Consider the following 22,335-nt stretch of genomic DNA (forward strand, 5'->3'; position numbering starts at 1 on the left):
GCAATGCAATTGCATGTCCACTGTAAAATTAATCCCCTCCCCCTTTTTTTGGCTTTTACAAAAGATTTGATGGCTATTCTGTAAATGAACCTGGAAGTTTTGTTAACAGGTCAGAGTTATTAAAGTCAGCTTTGTTATAGATTTAAAATCTATACAAATTTTAAATTTTGCTTTACAAAATTATGTGTAGGCATTTGCCTTTTTGCCTTAATGGACGCTATGCCACTGATAAACTTCATGTTAAGTTAGGTTATTTGTTAAAAACGTTGAATTACGCCAAATTCTATGTAGAAAATCGGTGTTATGCACATTTAAGCAGTCAGTATTCTGAGGTTTACATGTATTGTTTTTAGATTCATAACCTACTTGTATGTCAGACAATTTTTTGTACAATATTGACGAAATATACTTCTTTTTTATCATCTCAATGTACTGATTTTAGAGCTCAGTTTTATGCTGATAAACAGAAATAATAAGCTATAGGGGTAAGGGCCACGAATGTATTCTACACTCATGTTTCAAATATAGTTTTCAATCAATTCAGTGATTTTAGAAAGTAAATTTGTAAAATTGTTAACGATACATGCACACGGACGGACGGAATTCAACATTTGACAGATCACATGATTAAGTAAGAGGACCTAAATACATGTAAATTATATTTTAGACCTGCTATATATCATTTGCTTTTGTGGTACATTATTATGTAAGAGGAAGATAATCAGCAGTTACTATTTAAAAAGAAACCCGGTCCAAACTTAAGATGATATGTGATCGAACCAAGGAAAAACTGTCGATCACGTGATGATGATACATTTAATTACAATAGATTGCAAATGTTGAGATATTGATTTCTCCAGCTAGCATCGATGGAATAAGACTTGTACAAGTTTTTTTCTCTATTCATACCTATGTAAAAATTCAACTTAATTAAGGCCCCACCCTACATTCTTGAATCATGATTTGAACGGATCTACACTACTTTAGGATGCTTTCATTTGAGTTTCAGTTTTTGGGGCCAAAAGTTTTTTGAGAAGATCTAAATTTTTCAATATTTATTCCTAATATGTAATTTTTAAAAACAAAAACAATCTCTATTGTGGACCCGCCCTATTTCATCATTATCATGGTTTGAATAGCTACAGGTCTGTTGCTCCAGGTCTTTTGTTCAAACCAGGTGGAACAGTTTCTTATGTGTTAAAAAGTTGCAACTTATAACGCTCAAACTTTAAAACTTGCTTTAGTTTTGGAATATATTAATATTTTCCCGAATATATTTTGTACTGATATTTTATTTATAAAAAATCCTCGGACATTTTACTAAACATATATTACTTTACTAGCCTCTGATATCCTTTTAAACACCATCATCACCCCCGTTAATTGAAGTAGTGTAGTTTGTTTACATATCAAAATGGCGACTCTCGATTTACACGTGAATTTATCATATTTGAAATTCAGAGGTCGGTTATGTTTATGATACTGAGGCAAGTTAAGCAACGTCTCTAGCTATATACGTTATACTATATAGAAATTGTCTGAAAAATTTATAATGCTAATTTTTTAATAGAATGTTTGTGGAAATACGATGGTTGTACCGAAAGTATTGATACAACCTATATATTGTGTTTTCTAAGTGACGGATTTTAGTCAGGTTAATCGGTTCAAAACTAGCGCAATTTTTTTTTGTGTTTTATAACAAATAAGCAATTGCAGCTCCAAGGACGCCTATCCAAATTTTTTGAGACCGAGGGGGATGTGGGGGTACAGACCTGCAGCTGGATTTGACAATGAATTTTTACTATCTTAGAATGCTTCCACACAAGTTAGAAGCTTTTTTGGCAGTATAGTTTTTGAGAAGAAGATTTCATGAAAATACAAACTCAAATATTCTTAAAGCGGCTTGGTCCGATTTTCTATCAGTTTTTTTTAACCACTTTTAAACGAATGTTAAAGGGTACTGCGTTGTTTCGCCTCATACATGTACATTGTATTAAACTTCATCACATGACGTCAAGGTGGCTTTGATTGTATTACGACTTTGACATTGCTATAAATAAAGGACATAATGTTTTTGAAAATCAAAAATAAACATATGTACATTTTGTTCACAAATATATCTGAAGTTTGCTTTGCAATCGATGCATAACATGCGGGTTGAATAAACATATTAATTTGGGGGACGAAAACAAACCCTTCCCTTTTCTAACCATTCCCATGATGAAGTTTGTATTTTTTGTATGCCCATAAAGAAACTATTTTGTTAACTGTGATAAACTTTGAAAGGAGACTGATTATGCTGGTGTTAATAGACGAAAGCCTATAACTTTCTAAGATAATTGGTTTGTATGGATATATAATAATTTATTGCTGTAATAGCCAAAAAATCAGACCACGCCGCTTTTATTATCTCCATTTGAAAGTGGACTTGGTCCGTCATCTTAACAAACTTGAATTTGGATGCTTTGGGCCAAGTTTTGTTGAAATCGGCCAGCGGTTCTAGACTGCGTTTTACAAATTAAAGAACTTACGGCATACATGTACGACCAAATTAGTCAATGCTAATTGATCACAAACTATATAGATCTTTGAATTTAATTATTCTGAAATATAATTATAGATATGAAAATAAGGACAGATTAATGAATTTATATAAATTTTGTTCGTCAAAGATCATTCCTCGAGATTAAAATTATTTACGACTTTGTCGCAAGTTTTTTTTAAATTTTTTAATAAGGTTAAAAGTTTACAACGACAACAACGACAACGAGGCCCAGTTGACAGAAAACGGACAAATTTTGATCAGAAACCTCTGGCTCAGGTATGCTAAAATAATTACTTTTAAGAATATGAAATTTATCTCTCTTTATCGAAATTGAACGAGTAACTCATATCCGCATTGTAGCTTGAAATGTTGAATATTGACCCTTTAGGCGTTCCGTATACAAGGTTCCCTGTAAATGACGAGATTATCAATAGAAACTGTAAGTAGAATAATTGTCACATAATTGAAACTATTTTAAGGAGGCGTGGCCTGGTCAGTAAGATTTTATCTATAAAATATATTATATACAAATAATACATGTATGAGGACGTGTGTTTAATTAAAAATAACTTTAAATGAAAGGTGTAATGAACTACCAGATAGAATATATTAATTTTCTAAACGTTCTGGTGTTTTGTTTTGGTTTCGTTATCGATCAATGAGGAATAACTCTTTGCGTCGTTTGAGAAGCATATTTATTTAAGGAGGTCGATTTGTTTTTTGTTTTTTTTAATTAAAATTTCATTTAGTAAAAGAATTTTCCGCACTTTGAAAATACTAAAATAGCTATTTTCCTCCAGTTGCAATATCTTGATAAGTAATATATTTTTCTACCTTTTGGTTATTATAACATTTCGGTGTTTTTAGTATATATCACTATGTTCACGGTAAGACAATTTTCCGTTAACATTAGGGTACCGCGACTTCACCATCTCCAGGGCCTACCTTGCCTATTATAATTTTTATTTAAAATAATCAATTTTTACTTAACACACACTAACTGAATTTAAACTATTTTTAAACACATCTGCGGCCTTATAGTAGCCACAATCGCAACTTCTCGGACCTCTCGGATATCAGCTGGAAAGACCCGAAAAGGTGCGATTGATAGAGGACATTGCGCGTGTTGTCAAGTACTTATCATAACTGACATCTCCTTAGGACAGGACTTTAAGAAACATCCTTAATACTCATGGTGTATACATAGATACAGCGAATACCGGAATGTAGGAAGCAAAAAAGAACAAATTGATATGCAGCATTTATTTAAAATTTTATATGAAAAAAATCAGACAACAAAAACAAGGAATAAAAGAAAAATAATATTAAATGGTTCACAGATTTGATCAAATTATAGACAAGTTTATATACAGTTTACATACTAATCAAATTCTCTCCAGAAGTACACGAGTAATACTGCTTTACAGTGGAGCAAGTCTATTTTGAATGTATTTTGTTTGGAAAATTGTCAAAAATCATGGAAACGAGAACCTGGAACTGACATTAGTTGACAATGATGCAAACTATATCTTTTGTTTATATCTGCTGCGATCGCCGCAACGGTCGCACGGTACAACATATTACATGTAGGATTACGTTTACTCAGTGTTTGAGATTTCAAAAAAATATTTTTACAAAGTTCAATACCTGAAGTCAAAAGTTGTTTTAAAAACACAAAATTACAATTTAGTTAACAAAAATCAAAATTGATATCCATGTTTTGTTTATTTGAGGAAGATATGATACGATGAAGGAAGATAAAAATTGAAACTTAGGAAATTCGGACTTATTTCTTCATTTTTTTTTCTCTTAAAAAACTTTTTGTAGCTTTTGTAGTTGCAAAAGTTAAGTTTCTACGTGTTTTTTCTATATCGTTTTACATATTATATTGTTGTATTATATCGTGTATTATTTTATATCACTGGCTGGCACGAGATAGGACAAATCTTTAAAATACTTTAAATTACTTTCAGATAGAATATCTTGAAAATTTGATCATTGACCTTATATGTTAATGTCGAAGAATACAAACAATAAAAGTGATTTTAGGCAAACAATGGTTTGGAGCTCCTATTAGTCATTTTTAAAAAAAAAACTCGATCAAAAATGCGTAGAATTTTGAAAATTGATAGAGGAAAATAGGATTAAGTTAAATTTAAAATATGAGCTTTAAACGATTCTTTGAAATATGAAACTAGTATAGCTTTTCATATTTTTTCATTTTCTAACCAACAAAGTGTTTTATTATTTCTTATAATTGCAAAATAAAAACAACCTTAGAAAGGGTAGACAGTTTTGACAATTTTTTAATAAACATTTAATGAACATTCAGAGGTCACTAGCATAAAAAGTAGGTGATTGGCCTAGGTGTTTGAAAGTGAAAAACAGCACCACAGTAGTTAGGCTACAATGTAGAATAGGTAGTTTTTCGTTCCTTTCAGAGGAATTTTTTTTCGCCTCTGAGTAAACGTAATCCGTAATGAAATTAATCGATTTTCCGTGAAATGAAAAACACCGTAAAATATACTAACACAGGAAACCGTGTGGACTTAAAGACGTTTACAGTATTAACCTTACTGAACAATGTATTTCATGTGAAATCTTGGAGCTTATCATCTATCTAAAAAAGATTGACCTCTAAAATGACCTAAGGAACGCGCATGTTGGAGATATCAGTATTCTAGTGCTACCAAGGTCACCCCTGCGAATGTTATTGTCATTTAAATTTTGGACCACGTGGTATTATTTGACCCTTTCAGTTTCGCAGTTAAAATCGTGCCTCGTGTTTGTAGTCTATTTCATAGAATCTAGGTACTTGTAGTCAAATATCAAACCTAGAGGTTTATTGGTTTTAAACTTTATCTTCATTAATTGGTGGATAAAATGTGTTCTAGAAATAAATGTGACAATAGAAGAAAATAGATTTTTTTCTGCTGTTGCAACAACTAACATGATTAGAAGAGACACCCCTAAGGGTTTATTTTCGATCCGCGCCTGACCTAGTAATAGTATCAATAGTGAAACAGACTATTCTATTTTATGCAGAATGTTTCATGAAAATGGCTCGATATACTAAGTTTTTATGCAAAACAGACACTCATTATTTTTTTAAAAACATGGTATTGCACACAACAAGCATCAAGCATGGCGTTGATTTTATTAGGCCACCCAATGTTTATATTGTAACCACTCTTCACGTGGTTGAACACGAACGATAACTCTGTTCTGAATATCATCGTTTAATTTAAATAAACGCTAGGTAGTGAAATGAAACTTACATCTTAGACGATTTTCATGTTTTAACATAAATCAAAGCAGGATATGATATGAAAAAAGACCAGTCCTTACGTATTTTGAGAATATTATCCGAACATATATACTTCCGCTCGAAATTTCACAGGAACTGAACAATTCTCGGTGAAGTCTCGTGAACTTTCATTCGAGCACCTCTGGATTTATTATATACTTAGCAACGATAAAGAAAACATTCCGAACACATTCGCAGGGGTGAAGGTAAAGGGCTAGCTGATTTCACGAAATTTAATGATCGATGAAATGAACATGGTGTTATTTTGCTAAGTTTTTACACATTCTTGAACTTGACAAATGAATGTAAATTGTTTACATATGATTAAAGAATTTTGGCATACTCAAAGATACGTAATAATCGCACCAGTGATGGGGTCAATTACTTTTCAAATTAATCAATTAAATAAAAATTACTTTAGGTTTTTTTAAATTATTTGTTTTTTCCTAGTTTAGATGTTTCAAAACTCGAAGTTGTTTATAATCAACAAACTGCATCACCGAGAGGTAAAGTTTTCTTCGATGTAATCAAATACTTGCTTACTGATTATTCCGACAATACATATTCCTTCTTATTGAGATGATTTTCTGTAAGTGTACGATATAGTACATGTAATACATTATAAGTTTATTCAAAAAATTCCATCAGGTGGTCAAATAATTGAGTAATACAAACAATGCATATGAAAGTACTCTATGTGATGTTACCTTTTTTGACAATGCACCTTTTTTGACAATGTATTTTAGAGTTGAACACTACTCATCAATATGCATCAGTACACGGGTATAGATTGACTTCGTTACACCCAATTGCATACCTGAGAATCGTGACCTACATGTATTTGTAGTAATATTTGCATTCTTCTCTGCCTCTGATAACACAACGTATCGATTTTGTACAATACATTCCAATAAATTCAAATGACGTATAATAGGGGCGGAAGTTGGGTTTCCTTATTAAAATTCAAATATGTAATCGTACAATTGCTGCAAATTATATAAATATAAGTAATACGGAATCATTCTTTGAATATTATGAGGTGATTATTTCTGTCGGGGCATGATCAAATCTATCACAAAGCCCTTCGGGCTTTGTTTGATTTGATCACACCCCGACCAAAATTATAACTGCATAATACCCAAAGAACGATTCCTTACTTTCTTATGTTGTCTTTAAAGTTTGCGTTGTTATTCCTTGTTTAACGCTCATTTTCTGTTTGTTTATAATGCGCTGACATATCTATTTGATGAAACTTTTCACCTAGGTTGGGATTATATGGTAAAATTTGATAATTTCGGCGAGAACGAAAAAATCGGCGATGTAAGATGGACAGAAGTGAGACATTTTAAGTAAGTTTGAAGAATAACCGTCTTTTCCGCGAGCCTGAAATTTATGGAACGTATGGACCAGGTGATCCTAACATCATAGTAAATGTGACTTAGCAGGCATACAGTAGATGAAAGTTTGAAATCATATCCTTGGATATGAAATACATGTATTTGTTTTTAAGTTTCTTCTCCGAGCGATAAACAGGTTTCGTTTTGAATTGGAGATGTCACAACTTTTTTGAGGTCACAAAATTTGTCTTTCTATTATTATGCAGGCCCTAAATTTGATAATATGAATTCAAACAACGAAATATTAAGTTTACCTATTAGCTATTGTTTTGAAATAATATTATGAGACATTCTTTCAGAAATGACAATGGCTGATGAAAAAATATCCGACACAGCCCAGCATTATTTGGTGTGTGGCACGGAACTCTGTGAGAAAAGCTGCCAGATTTACTGCAATGACTGTCACCAACCAATGTGCGAACAATGCAGAAATGAACATCAGAAGAACCAAGATACCAAGAACCATGAAGTGGTCCCTTACAAACAACGGAAACCAAAACTTCCTGTAGAAAAATGCAAGTTCCATCCAACACGAAATATAGAAATCCTTTGTAACATGCCTCTATGTTTTAAGTGTGTCGTCAAGAAAGGGCACTCTGGTCATAAACTTGAAGACTTGGAAGAAATATATGCAGAAAATTTTAAATGTTGCCAGGAAGAAATTTCCAAAATCCAAAAATATTTTATGTCAACTTCCCAAAACTTGAATAGGAGGTACAGGAGGATAGTATAAATATAAAAAGGTTATGAATGACATCAGAGATTCTATAAAGGCTGATTCCGAGTCCCTCAAAGAGTTATTAGAAATGGTTACTTCAAAAAAATAGAAGAGGTCTATACGATAGAAAAATCCATTATAGGAATGCTAAATTCACAAGAAACAACATATGACGAGTATATTAAATATCTTGAAAATCTTTACAAGAGTTGTCAAGCTTCCCGTCATTAACCAACATTAAAGAATTATTTTCTGATGAATTTGAAAATCTAAATTCCAAATCCATACCAGACACACCTAAACCAGTCCTTCCAGTATTTACTTCCGGACAGTTATGCGAAGGTGACGTTTACAAGTTACTTGGAAATGTATATATTCCAAATATTAAACCTGATAAAAGAGAAATAAAGTCCATGGAAAATTCTCTTACATTGTTAAAATCTACAGATAAAAGAAAGCAAGGAGACAAAGAGAAGTCTAACGTGAAACAAACACTGTCATCCTCTGTCAGCAAGGTCAAGAAGTACACAGTTCCACATGTTGACAGTGTATTTCATTTGTCACTGGGTAAATCAGGCAGACTCTGGGTCAGTGATAGTCAAGGTAAACTTCTCCAAACAGATCTACAGGGAAATCAGCTTCAGAAGATAACAACCAATGGTAAAGGTGAAGGCTACCACACAGCCACACAGGACGGGGATCTGATCTATACAGACAAAGTAAACAATGTCATCAATAGGATAACATTGGATAATACAATCACTGAATTCATTAAAACAGGAGACTGGGAACCAATCAGTATGGTAGCAAGGGACAGTTCCGAATAAAGTACCCGTCAATATTTTTGTAAAATTGAGAGTTGCTTTACTTGAAGGCTTATGAGTGTTGCTAAAATTCATGAAATGATTTTTAATGAATATCATTACACACCTCACAGCCTTATTAGCATAATCGGAACCTTTCTGGTTTTTATATTCACGAAAGAATGAAATAACCCGAGAAAGTCAAAACTTCGTATATCTCGGGATTTTAACGAGACCAGTCTCATACTCGTGAAAATCGAGAGAGGAGTTTAAATGGAAAAAGTAAGTAAAAGTTTTTGTTTCTTATATTGGCAAGCTTTTAAATTATTTAAAGTTGCAGAAGAATTGTTTATTAATGTGAAGTCGAAGTTTGGGGTGATTAGCCTTATCTCGTTAAATTTTGTTCAGCATGAAACAGTCTGAACAGCAATCCTCGATTTTGTCAACAATCTAAAACGTGCTAAGGAGTAGTCATTCGTCGGTAAGAACATACTTACTTACATTGTTAAACTACTCAAAAACTCTTTTAAAAGCCTACAATGCATTAAGTCTAGTACAAATGTTACAAAAATGTCGATAATTAAATGTTGATGAAATGTGACTTGAAAGACATGTTTTAGTATGAAATGTGTATGCAGGTGTATTATAGTCAGTTTTTACACATATTGTTATATAGCATAGGTTAAAAACTATTGTATGCTTTTCCTAGAATATTGAGTTTGTATCAATCATGCTTTCAGTCATTTCCATACAGAATTTCCTCGACACGTACAATGTATACACTGTACATGTGGTTTTGATATCTGTATCTCATTCAAACTGTTAACTTTATGTCTTATTTATCTATTAACGATGAGAGTGTTTATGAATCAAGGGTCTGCATTTGTTATGTAAATATAACATTATACGATTGAGAGTATGAGAGAGAGATAGACTCAGAGAGAGAGAGAGAGAGAGAGAGAGAGAGAGAGAGAGAGAGAGTATTTACAGTGTACATGTACATGTAATTGTTATTGATTGTCTTGCTTCCATGATTGAACCATATATATATTTCAATAATGCCACATTGCACTAGAAATATTGCTGACAAAGATGTTGAGAGAGATCATGGAGAGAGAGAGAGAGAGAGAGAGAGAGAGAGAGAGAGAGAGAGAGAGTATGAAAAGCCATAACAAATTTTATAGTTATATGTCATTTCCCACTTAATGAGTTGTTATAGCTGTTATCATGGTAATGTTTTGACCATGTCTCAGATACTGCATGTGCCCATAAAAAAGTGTAATCTAGGACACACCCTTTTGTTTTGATAATGACAGCATTTAGCTTTGTAATGATAGCTAGTGTATCTTTTTTCTTCTAATCTACAGATTTACCTGCGGCTTCCAGATGATCTGAAGATTGGGAATATAGAAAATATTGTCAATTTGATATTGCTAATGACCCAGTCATGTCTGCTGAAGCCACGAAGGTACTTCTTTGTCATGTAATAAACTTACAACTTGTCTTCCATATGTAGATATGTTTGGTTTAAGATGATTGAAAGCTAAGCAAGGTCATCTAAATAGCTACAATGTCTTGTGTAAAAGGGAAAGGTTTATATGGGTATCTTGTTGCAAATATGCTTGATTATCTGTATTTTAAGGGGTGGGAACCTCTGAAAGGAATACCAGGAGTTTGAAAATATTATAAACTTTAAGAGATGTGTTTTACACTCTCTGAGAAAATGGGATTTGCAGAAATCCCATGAATTTCTTATGCTGGAAATATGTTTTTCAGATTAGTTTTTGTTATTGACGCAGTCATATTTTGGTGTACATAGAATGTTGATAGTTGAAACCCATACAGACAATCATATGTTACATAAGTGTTACATAAGTGTTTGTGACTTTGATCTTTGTTTAATATATTTAATATCTTTCTGTCCACTGGATATCTAAATATCTTTGAAGTTACACCATTGAAGTTACACATTCATTACATTTATCATGTGTGTGCACTGTGCAGACTTGAGTGAGCCAGGTTTCCTGATGTTGTCTTATAAGTGATACATTGTACTGCTTTAAAAAGTATACATCACTTGTGACTTACTGGTGTATTAGTACATATTAGAGAGGTTGAGATTTCAAACGTGTACGGGTACGTGTACGTGAACTAGGGGAACCACCTAAATTCTTCGCGTATTACGTCATCAGTTTTTGTGACGACATGGTTTCTACACGTTCTCTAAACTTGTAGAGTGTCGTCTACACGTAAGTACAAACGTGTAGCTTTTTACAACAAATAAAATCTTATTGATGAGTGAATGTAATCTTGTGATACATTATACAGATTTTTAAACTTCATTTGCATGAAAATTGATAAGGAATTTACTATTTATTTGGAATTAACTAAATAAATTCATGTCACAAAACTGCGTCGATTTACGTACACATTTATATCCTACAAGTTAAGAAATCTCAACTGATAAATTACAAAAACGTGTACGTGTAGTTTTAACACACGTACGCGTACCCGTACACGTTTAAAATCTCAACCTCTCTATTACATTTGTAAAATCATTTGACAAATTTAAAGTGTTTTGTAGTACTGAAATGTTTTTACGGCTTTTAAAATTACTGAAAGTTCATGCACATGATGCAACTATCTTTTGACGCTCTATATATAACAAAAAAGAACTGTCAGCTGGGTTTAAAATTAGTGTCAAAATGATGTAATACATGTATGTACAATATTAGAAAAGATTACATTGTTAGTAATTGCATATTCCATAAATAACGTCATTGAATATATACATGTAAGTATTTGATGAGTGCATGCACAGTGATTGCAAAATTATATGTAATTCTCTTAACACTTTATGTTTATTCTATTTTAGTTTCCAGACCATGACATTAATGAATATTTCTTGAATGGAATGCATGAGGATTAGAATAGAACCTTATTCTGCCTTTTTACCAACTCACACCATCTTTTCAAGATTTATGGAGCCAACCACAGAAGAATTTGTTCTATACACATCATTCATAACATTCTTATTTATGTTGCATAACTTTACATGTTACTGAATGAATTGTGTTCACATAATGAATACCAGCAAACTTTTTATCGAGTGCACTTAATTTGTATTTTTCCTACCCATCCATCTCACATATGTTTTTATATAACATATTCATATACATGTAACATTTTTGGAAACAGCTATTTTTTTAAATTGGAATTTAGCCTTAAAAGTTACTATTTTATACAAGTTTTTTTTATAGGGACTTGGACACGATTTTAGATCAAAATTTTGATTTCAATTTCTTTATGCATAAAATGATAAACTTGCACATTTTGAATAATTGACCATAAATTGAATGTTAGAAATCAAGTTATGAAAGAGATACAGGGGTAAGAATTTACTGTTATGTAAACAAAGCTCGAGTCTTATGTTTGTTTAAAAATAATATAAAGTATGAAAATAACACTTCTTTGAGAAAATGATTCATAGAAAAGAAGGTAAACTGATTCGATGTGATCATAAATGATATTATTAATAAAAAAAAAGCAACATTTGAATGAAACTTACACCAATAAAACACATTCTTTTCATTGTTTAAATGGTATGGAGTTTTAATTACCTTTCATATGAAAAATGACATCTAAATCTTAAATTGCTGTACATTATATCCTATTCATCTAATGTATCACTTTATTTATGTTGAACTTCGTGTCTATCAGTATAATGATTTTTTTAGAATGATATATGCAATTTCATTAATTTATTTTTCATTTTAAAAAAATTCATTTTAAAAAAGATCTCTAGACTTACAACCTGTGTATTTTTTTTCAGTTTACATAACACAGTGTATTAATTGAATGTAGTTGTGAAGATTTATGTACATGTACCTACAAGCAATATACATTTAATATTCACCAGGTACATGTACCACCTACTATATTTGATGAATAAATGTACTTCTTTCATGCCTTTTTCATGCCTTTTACTCATTGCTATATGTATTAATTTATTTATAATTAAAATACTTTGAAAACTTTTATCAATTTATTAATTTTAATAAGATTAGATGGGCATGGTCACGATTTTGGTCAAATTTTATTTTTCTGTTTTTATTATTTGCAATGCTTTAGGAATGCATTTCTAATTACCAAATAAAATTTGGGTGCCAGTCATTGAGCTTAAAGCAAGATACAGAACTCACAATTCTTCGCCATGTAAACAAGGATCGTGCCCTGTTTTTGTTTACCTAGGTTCAATATACCAGTATAAAATCTTTTTAAAGCTGGTTTGTCTATCTTATTATTCATTTAAAGCATAAATAAAAAGTCCCTAACGATTAATACCTTTATTTTGGGTCTAAAACTGGAATTTTTACTTCAACATTCAAAATGTAAACAAACGCTTTGTTTACATAGCGAAGAATTGTAAGCTTTGTAACTCGCTTATAACTCATCAAATGACACTCAAATTTTGGTTGCCTATTAAAAATGCCTTACTGAAGCATTGTAAACATTAAAATCGAAAAAATAATTTTTGACCAAAATCGTGACCATGTCCCTTTAAGAAACGGACTATAGTTAATGCATGTTTTCAAGAGTTGTCTCTCTTGGGGACAATAATGAATGCTCCCCAGGGTTCATGACCCTGAATATTGAGTAGGCTGTGAGGTGTGCATTAGTTAGAGGGGTGTCTCTTGTTGAAATTGATATGCAATATGTAGGCCCCTTATGTTAGGTACATGAGAATCAGAAGTAAAATGCGAAACCTGCGGCTTTGACTGTTGTGCTGACTTTACACAGTGAAATTGCAAGTTACAGACGGGAGGTAAAATAACACGAAAAGTAGGTGGATGGGACATTGTAAACTATACACCGGTAAGTTTCTGACATGTGATAGTGCAGCATGCACGCGGTACGGAAGGTGAACCCTCTGCAGGGAATTAGCTGGGGGAGGTCTAAAAAGCTGAAAAATCATGAAAAATTAGCAAAATATGAAAGGGTCAAAATCTCATAAAAACCAGTATGTAGAGAATTTTACAGGTTTTGATTAGCAATTTTCTTCAGAAATTGGTGATTGGCCTTATAAAGAGTGAATTAAAGGTATTTGTGCTGAATGGGAAATGAGGAAACTCTAGTTACAGAGTTCCGAAGACATGCATCCCTTGGCTACAATGAATTGGATCAAAAAAACTGTCCCCTGCCACCTTCAAGACTACATGGTATTTTCATATTTCTCCTTTAAGTGTAATTTTGAGTGGATTTTGTACCATAAGTAATACATTTTGTGAAAATGGATGATTTTCTTGGCTATAGATGTCATGACATCATTTATTAGCTAAAATATTCAAGAGGAATAACTCCCTCTTAAATGTGTAGAATGACCACCACTAGAGTAAATTGGCTTAGAGAGTAGGCATTTCCTATCCTGATGACAATTAATAGGCTTAAGTTAATTACTGAGATAAGAATAAATACTTTAAAACAGTTTTTATCAATTAAATCATTAAATTCATGAATTTGCAGCCATTTTGCTGTCTGATTTTATGAAATAACATTAGTCCACCTGACTTATATCACCCAATTTTTTTAAAACAGCATATTTTTATTTCAAATGAACTTTACATGTAGACAAACGCAGTTATCAAAGTATACCATATGTCAAAAAACTCAAGTTTTTGCTCCTTCCTATCAAAAAATGGTATTTTAGATGTATTTACAGAATTGAAAAAGCCACCCCCTCTTTCCAATGGACTCCATTACCATTACATGTAGGACATGTAACTGTACATTTGACCTTGAAATAACATCTGCTATGATAATTACTCTTGAAATGAACAAAAAACAACATATGTTTACCCTTTTATTGTATATATGCATCAAAAATGTAGAAAAACATGTAAAATTTGAACCTTTTTCATGGAATTCTCATCCGTACCCAGGTACCCGGGTGTGTTTGAATTTCATTTTAATTAAACGCACATGTCACACTTGTAGGTCTTACTAATTTAGCAAAGTTAAAAGGAGACTAGAAACCAGAATATATAAGATATCCACTAAATATGATTATAGGCTTAGTTTTTCATGAAAACAAGAAATCACATGTAGGGCGACATGACTTTTTGTGAATAAAAATGCTACAAATCATCCATTTACCAAAAAAGATCAATTTTAAATATCAGTGATGGTTGTTTTCAAATATGTGTAAGAAATGACTCAAGGAAACTGCCACAAGTTTCATGATATTAGGTTAAAGTGTTCAAACTAATGCTTCTTGTGAAAATCAAAAGATAGGGGGAGGGTATACATGTAAAGGGATTTCTAAGTGATGTGATGCTTTAATCATGATAATATCAAGCAGATGCATGTAGTATTCAATAAGGTTTCTTTTTTAAGGAGGTTGAACAACAGTTGACCTCTAAAAGATTAGGTAAAGATGCTTTATTTATGGAGAGCCCTGTGAATCTGTGTTAAATAGAGAAAAGTGGAAATGGTGGGTTCACTTAAATGGCCATATTTTTCTTAAACCTCAATGGAATTGGCAAAATGTGGTGTACTTTTTTTCAGAATAGCATAAGCTTTGTAATTTTAAGACAAGATGACTTTTCAGAGAATATGAGTGTATGTTAAAGGTAGCAAGGGACAGTTTCGAATAAAGTACCCGTCAATATTTTTGTAAAATTGAGAGTTGCTTTACTTGAAGGCTTATGAGTGTTGCTAAAATTCATGAAATGATTTTTAATGAATATCATTAGTTAGAGGGGTGTCTCTTGTTGAAATTGATATGCAATATGTAGGCCCCTTATGTTAGGTACATGAGAATCAGAAGTAAAATGCGAAACCTGCGGCTTTGACTGTTGTGCTGACTTTACACAGTGAAATTGCAAGTTACAGACGGGAGGTAAAATAACACGAAAAGTAGGTGGATGGGACATTGTAAACTATACACCGGTAAGTTTCTGACATGTGATAGTGCAGCATGCACGCGGTACGGAAGGTGAACCCTCTGCAGGGAATTAGCTGGGGGAGGTCTAAAAAGCTGAAAAATCATGAAAAATTAGCAAAATATGAAAGGGTCAAAATCTCATAAAAACCAGTATGTAGAGAATTTTACAGGTTTTGATTAGCAATTTTCTTCAGAAATTGGTGATTGGCCTTATAAAGAGTGAATTAAAGGTATTTGTGCTGAATGGGAAATGAGGAAACTCTAGTTACAGAGTTCCGAAGACATGCATCCCTTGGCTACAATGAATTGGATCAAAAAAACTGTCCCCTGCCACCTTCAAGACTACATGGTATTTTCATATTTCTCCTTTAAGTGTAATTTTGAGTGGATTTTGTACCATAAGTAATACATTTTGTGAAAATGGATGATTTTCTTGGCTATAGATGTCATGACATCATTTATTAGCTAAAATATTCAAGAGGAATAACTCCCTCTTAAATGTGTAGAATGACCACCACTAGAGTAAATTGGCTTAGAGAGTAGGCATTTCCTATCCTGATGACAATTAATAGGCTTAAGTTAATTACTGAGATAAGAATAAATACTTTAAAACAGTTTTTATCAATTAAATCATTAAATTCATGAATTTGCAGCCATTTTGCTGTCTGATTTTATGAAATAACATTAGTCCACCTGACTTATATCACCCAATTTTTTTAAAACAGCATATTTTTATTTCAAATGAACTTTACATGTAGACAAACGCAGTTATCAAAGTATACCATATGTCAAAAAACTCAAGTTTTTGCTCCTTCCTATCAAAAAATGGTATTTTAGATGTATTTACAGAATTGAAAAAGCCACCCCCTCTTTCCAATGGACTCCATTACCATTACATGTAGGACATGTAACTGTACATTTGACCTTGAAATAACATCTGCTATGATAATTACTCTTGAAATGAACAAAAAACAACATATGTTTACCCTTTTATTGTATATATGCATCAAAAATGTAGAAAAACATGTAAAATTTGAACCTTTTTCATGGAATTCTCATCCGTACCCAGGTACCCGGGTGTGTTTGAATTTCATTTTAATTAAACGCACATGTCACACTTGTAGGTCTTACTAATTTAGCAAAGTTAAAAGGAGACTAGAAACCAGAATATATAAGATATCCACTAAATATGATTATAGGCTTAGTTTTTCATGAAAACAAGAAATCACATGTAGGGCGACATGACTTTTTGTGAATAAAAATGCTACAAATCATCCATTTACCAAAAAAGATCAATTTTAAATATCAGTGATGGTTGTTTTCAAATATGTGTAAGAAATGACTCAAGGAAACTGCCACAAGTTTCATGATATTAGGTTAAAGTGTTCAAACTAATGCTTCTTGTGAAAATCAAAAGATAGGGGGAGGGTATACATGTAAAGGGATTTCTAAGTGATGTGATGCTTTAATCATGATAATATCAAGCAGATGCATGTAGTATTCAATAAGGTTTCTTTTTTAAGGAGGTTGAACAACAGTTGACCTCTAAAAGATTAGGTAAAGATGCTTTATTTATGGAGAGCCCTGTGAATCTGTGTTAAATAGAGAAAAGTGGAAATGGTGGGTTCACTTAAATGGCCATATTTTTCTTAAACCTCAATGGAATTGGCAAAATGTGGTGTACTTTTTTTCAGAATAGCATAAGCTTTGTAATTTTAAGACAAGATGACTTTTCAGAGAATATGAGTGTATGTTAAAGGTAGCAAGGGACAGTTTCGAATAAAGTACCCGTCAATATTTTTGTAAAATTGAGAGTTGCTTTACTTGAAGGCTTATGAGTGTTGCTAAAATTCATGAAATGATTTTTAATGAATATCATTAGTTAGAGGGGTGTCTCTTGTTGAAATTGATATGCAATATGTAGGCCCCTTATGTTAGGTACATGAGAATCAGAAGTAAAATGCGAAACCTGCGGCTTTGACTGTTGTGCTGACTTTACACAGTGAAATTGCAAGTTACAGACGGGAGGTAAAATAACACGAAAAGTAGGTGGATGGGACATTGTAAACTATACACCGGTAAGTTTCTGACATGTGATAGTGCAGCATGCACGCGGTACGGAAGGTGAACCCTCTGCAGGGAATTAGCTGGGGGAGGTCTAAAAAGCTGAAAAATCATGAAAAATTAGCAAAATATGAAAGGGTCAAAATCTCATAAAAACCAGTATGTAGAGAATTTTACAGGTTTTGATTAGCAATTTTCTTCAGAAATTGGTGATTGGCCTTATAAAGAGTGAATTAAAGGTATTTGTGCTGAATGGGAAATGAGGAAACTCTAGTTACAGAGTTCCGAAGACATGCATCCCTTGGCTACAATGAATTGGATCAAAAAAACTGTCCCCTGCCACCTTCAAGACTACATGGTATTTTCATATTTCTCCTTTAAGTGTAATTTTGAGTGGATTTTGTACCATAAGTAATACATTTTGTGAAAATGGATGATTTTCTTGGCTATAGATGTCATGACATCATTTATTAGCTAAAATATTCAAGAGGAATAACTCCCTCTTAAATGTGTAGAATGACCACCACTAGAGTAAATTGGCTTAGAGAGTAGGCATTTCCTATCCTGATGACAATTAATAGGCTTAAGTTAATTACTGAGATAAGAATAAATACTTTAAAACAGTTTTTATCAATTAAATCATTAAATTCATGAATTTGCAGCCATTTTGCTGTCTGATTTTATGAAATAACATTAGTCCACCTGACTTATATCACCCAATTTTTTTAAAACAGCATATTTTTATTTCAAATGAACTTTACATGTAGACAAACGCAGTTATCAAAGTATACCATATGTCAAAAAACTCAAGTTTTTGCTCCTTCCTATCAAAAAATGGTATTTTAGATGTATTTACAGAATTGAAAAAGCCACCCCCTCTTTCCAATGGACTCCATTACCATTACATGTAGGACATGTAACTGTACATTTGACCTTGAAATAACATCTGCTATGATAATTACTCTTGAAATGAACAAAAAACAACATATGTTTACCCTTTTATTGTATATATGCATCAAAAATGTAGAAAAACATGTAAAATTTGAACCTTTTTCATGGAATTCTCATCCGTACCCAGGTACCCGGGTGTGTTTGAATTTCATTTTAATTAAACGCACATGTCACACTTGTAGGTCTTACTAATTTAGCAAAGTTAAAAGGAGACTAGAAACCAGAATATATAAGATATCCACTAAATATGATTATAGGCTTAGTTTTTCATGAAAACAAGAAATCACATGTAGGGCGACATGACTTTTTGTGAATAAAAATGCTACAAATCATCCATTTACCAAAAAAGATCAATTTTAAATATCAGTGATGGTTGTTTTCAAATATGTGTAAGAAATGACTCAAGGAAACTGCCACAAGTTTCATGATATTAGGTTAAAGTGTTCAAACTAATGCTTCTTGTGAAAATCAAAAGATAGGGGGAGGGTATACATGTAAAGGGATTTCTAAGTGATGTGATGCTTTAATCATGATAATATCAAGCAGATGCATGTAGTATTCAATAAGGTTTCTTTTTTAAGGAGGTTGAACAACAGTTGACCTCTAAAAGATTAGGTAAAGATGCTTTATTTATGGAGAGCCCTGTGAATCTGTGTTAAATAGAGAAAAGTGGAAATGGTGGGTTCACTTAAATGGCCATATTTTTCTTAAACCTCAATGGAATTGGCAAAATGTGGTGTACTTTTTTTCAGAATAGCATAAGCTTTGTAATTTTAAGACAAGATGACTTTTCAGAGAATATGAGTGTATGTTAAAGGTAGCAAGGGACAGTTTCGAATAAAGTACCCGTCAATATTTTTGTAAAATTGAGAGTTGCTTTACTTGAAGGCTTATGAGTGTTGCTAAAATTCATGAAATGATTTTTAATGAATATCATTAGTTAGAGGGGTGTCTCTTGTTGAAATTGATATGCAATATGTAGGCCCCTTATGTTAGGTACATGAGAATCAGAAGTAAAATGCGAAACCTGCGGCTTTGACTGTTGTGCTGACTTTACACAGTGAAATTGCAAGTTACAGACGGGAGGTAAAATAACACGAAAAGTAGGTGGATGGGACATTGTAAACTATACACCGGTAAGTTTCTGACATGTGATAGTGCAGCATGCACGCGGTACGGAAGGTGAACCCTCTGCAGGGAATTAGCTGGGGGAGGTCTAAAAAGCTGAAAAATCATGAAAAATTAGCAAAATATGAAAGGGTCAAAATCTCATAAAAACCAGTATGTAGAGAATTTTACAGGTTTTGATTAGCAATTTTCTTCAGAAATTGGTGATTGGCCTTATAAAGAGTGAATTAAAGGTATTTGTGCTGAATGGGAAATGAGGAAACTCTAGTTACAGAGTTCCGAAGACATGCATCCCTTGGCTACAATGAATTGGATCAAAAAAACTGTCCCCTGCCACCTATACATTCCTCACACATCAACGGGGACATACTGGTGGGGATGTGCATGGGTAGAGAAGGTAAAGTCACGAGGTACAACAAGACAGGGACAGAAATACAGAACATACAGCGAGACAATGTAGGACAGAAACTTTTTAGTGCTATACCAGCCTATATTACAGAAAATATTAATGGTGACGTCTGTGTATCAGACTATCACAAAAAAGCAGTAGTGGTTATGAATAAATTAGGACAACACAGGTTCTCCTACACAGGTCAGGGGTCAGGGTTTTATCCCTATGGAATATGTACCGATGTACTCGGTCACATCCTGGTGTGTGATAGAATCAGTGACACCGTCCATCTTCTGAACCAGGACGGTCAGTTCTTGTCTCTACTACTTACACCACAACAAGGGGTAACGTGTCCCCGTAGTTTGTGTGTGGATGATGAGAACAATTTTTGGGTTGGACAAATCTTCACCAACACAGTGAAAGTGTACAAGTATCTACAGTGAAAATAACATATCCATACAATAATTTGGTATTATGTGTTTGTTGTGAGACAATGGAACATGAACACAGAGTTAGTGTACAAGTATCTACAGTGATCATTGCTTAACATAAAACAACTACACATGTGTTTGTATGCAAGACAATATATATCTATGATCCCCCTATGTAAATGTAACTCCAACACCGTGACATTGCAAAAACTATTATTAACATTGCTATACTGCAATCGTGAACAATGTAGATCTGTAAATAGAAACCTGATTAAACTTTCACAAGTATAATTGTGACGTCATTAACAAGGCCTTTTCCGGTAATTTTTTTTTTAACACTGAGCAGATGACCCTTTTTCTCAGTAGTTTTTGGAATAAAAAAATATGTCCACAGCCGTCGCCCGCAATGAAATTCACATAATGACTATATCATGTGACATTGCATAAAATATTAAATTCATTCTGGGCGACGGCTTCGGAGACATTTTCCTTTTCAAAAACCTATCCGAAAATGTGCCATTTTTCGTCATTTTTCACTAGAATTGTTATTATCACGAATCAGATAACTGGTACAGTAAATCATAAATATGACAAAGTGTTGGGGTCATTATTCTTTTTGAAAACAGGATGAAATTGTATAACTTTGTACTTTATATACATACGTGCTTAAGATAGTTTATGCGTATTTTCATGATATTTAAACACATATTGAAAGAAACTTTTTTTCTTTTCAAACACACAAGAGAGCAACTTTATGACAATAATTCTTCAGAAAAAATATGATTATATTTTCTATTATGTATACATACCCTATTTACATTGATGAAGTAAAAACCTTCTAGAGCTCCCTTTAGATACACCTTAATTTAATTAACAAAAATCAGAATGCATTCTTGTTTTTACTGGGTCAGTCTAAATTGGTACAATGTATGCACAATTTAGAGGGAATGGGGATGAGGCCGGGTCCCCTATTGACCCATATAAGTGGTAGTGGTATACATTCTCGTGTTTTAAAAGAAAACTGAGTATACACTTGGTTAGAAAACAATATACATGTATACCTGTCAACGAAACCTTTTGATTTGGTCATCATTTTTCCGTTCAATTAAAATTTGCTATCTATGAAGCCTACGGAAATGTCAGAGTTATAGTTAGAGTGCCTTCTCCCCCTTCGAGAAACAAATGATACATTAACATTTTTAAATTCTCGTGTGAGGTTATGCTATATTGTGGTTCAATTTTTTTATGTTGATATCTTAGTCTGGAATTTGACTAAATAAATAAATTTAAAAAAATCAATAATAATGAAATTCAATTTTATCAATGTTATCTTAAGGTCAGACGACACGTTTGTTGCAACCACTATTGAAATAAAACCACTATTGAAATAAATTATTTCAATAGTGGTTGGGAATGCATTTCATTAGAAAAATCACTATGCAACCACTATTGAAATAAAACCACTATTGAAATAAATTATTTCAATAGTGATTGGGAATATATTTCATTTGAAGAATCACTTTGCAACCACTATTGAAATACAACCACTATTGAAATACATTATTTAAATAGTGTTCCGGGATGTATTCAATTTTGAAAATCAATTTACAGACACTGCTGAAGTACAACTACTATTAAAACTATTTTTTCAATCGTA

The 22,335-nt window shown here is 32.5% G+C and overlaps 1 pseudogene; it reads left to right on the forward strand.

The window, feature by feature from the left end:
* Nucleotides 1–7,550: 7,550 nt before the first annotated feature.
* LOC128158684 (uncharacterized) lies at nt 7,551–21,298 on the forward strand (annotated as a pseudogene).
* Nucleotides 21,299–22,335: the final 1,037 nt, after the last annotated feature.

The sequence above is a fragment of the Crassostrea angulata genome, chromosome 8, assembly GCF_025612915.1.
Source record: "Crassostrea angulata isolate pt1a10 chromosome 8, ASM2561291v2, whole genome shotgun sequence".
Taxonomy (NCBI): Eukaryota; Metazoa; Mollusca; class Bivalvia; order Ostreida; family Ostreidae; genus Magallana; species Magallana angulata.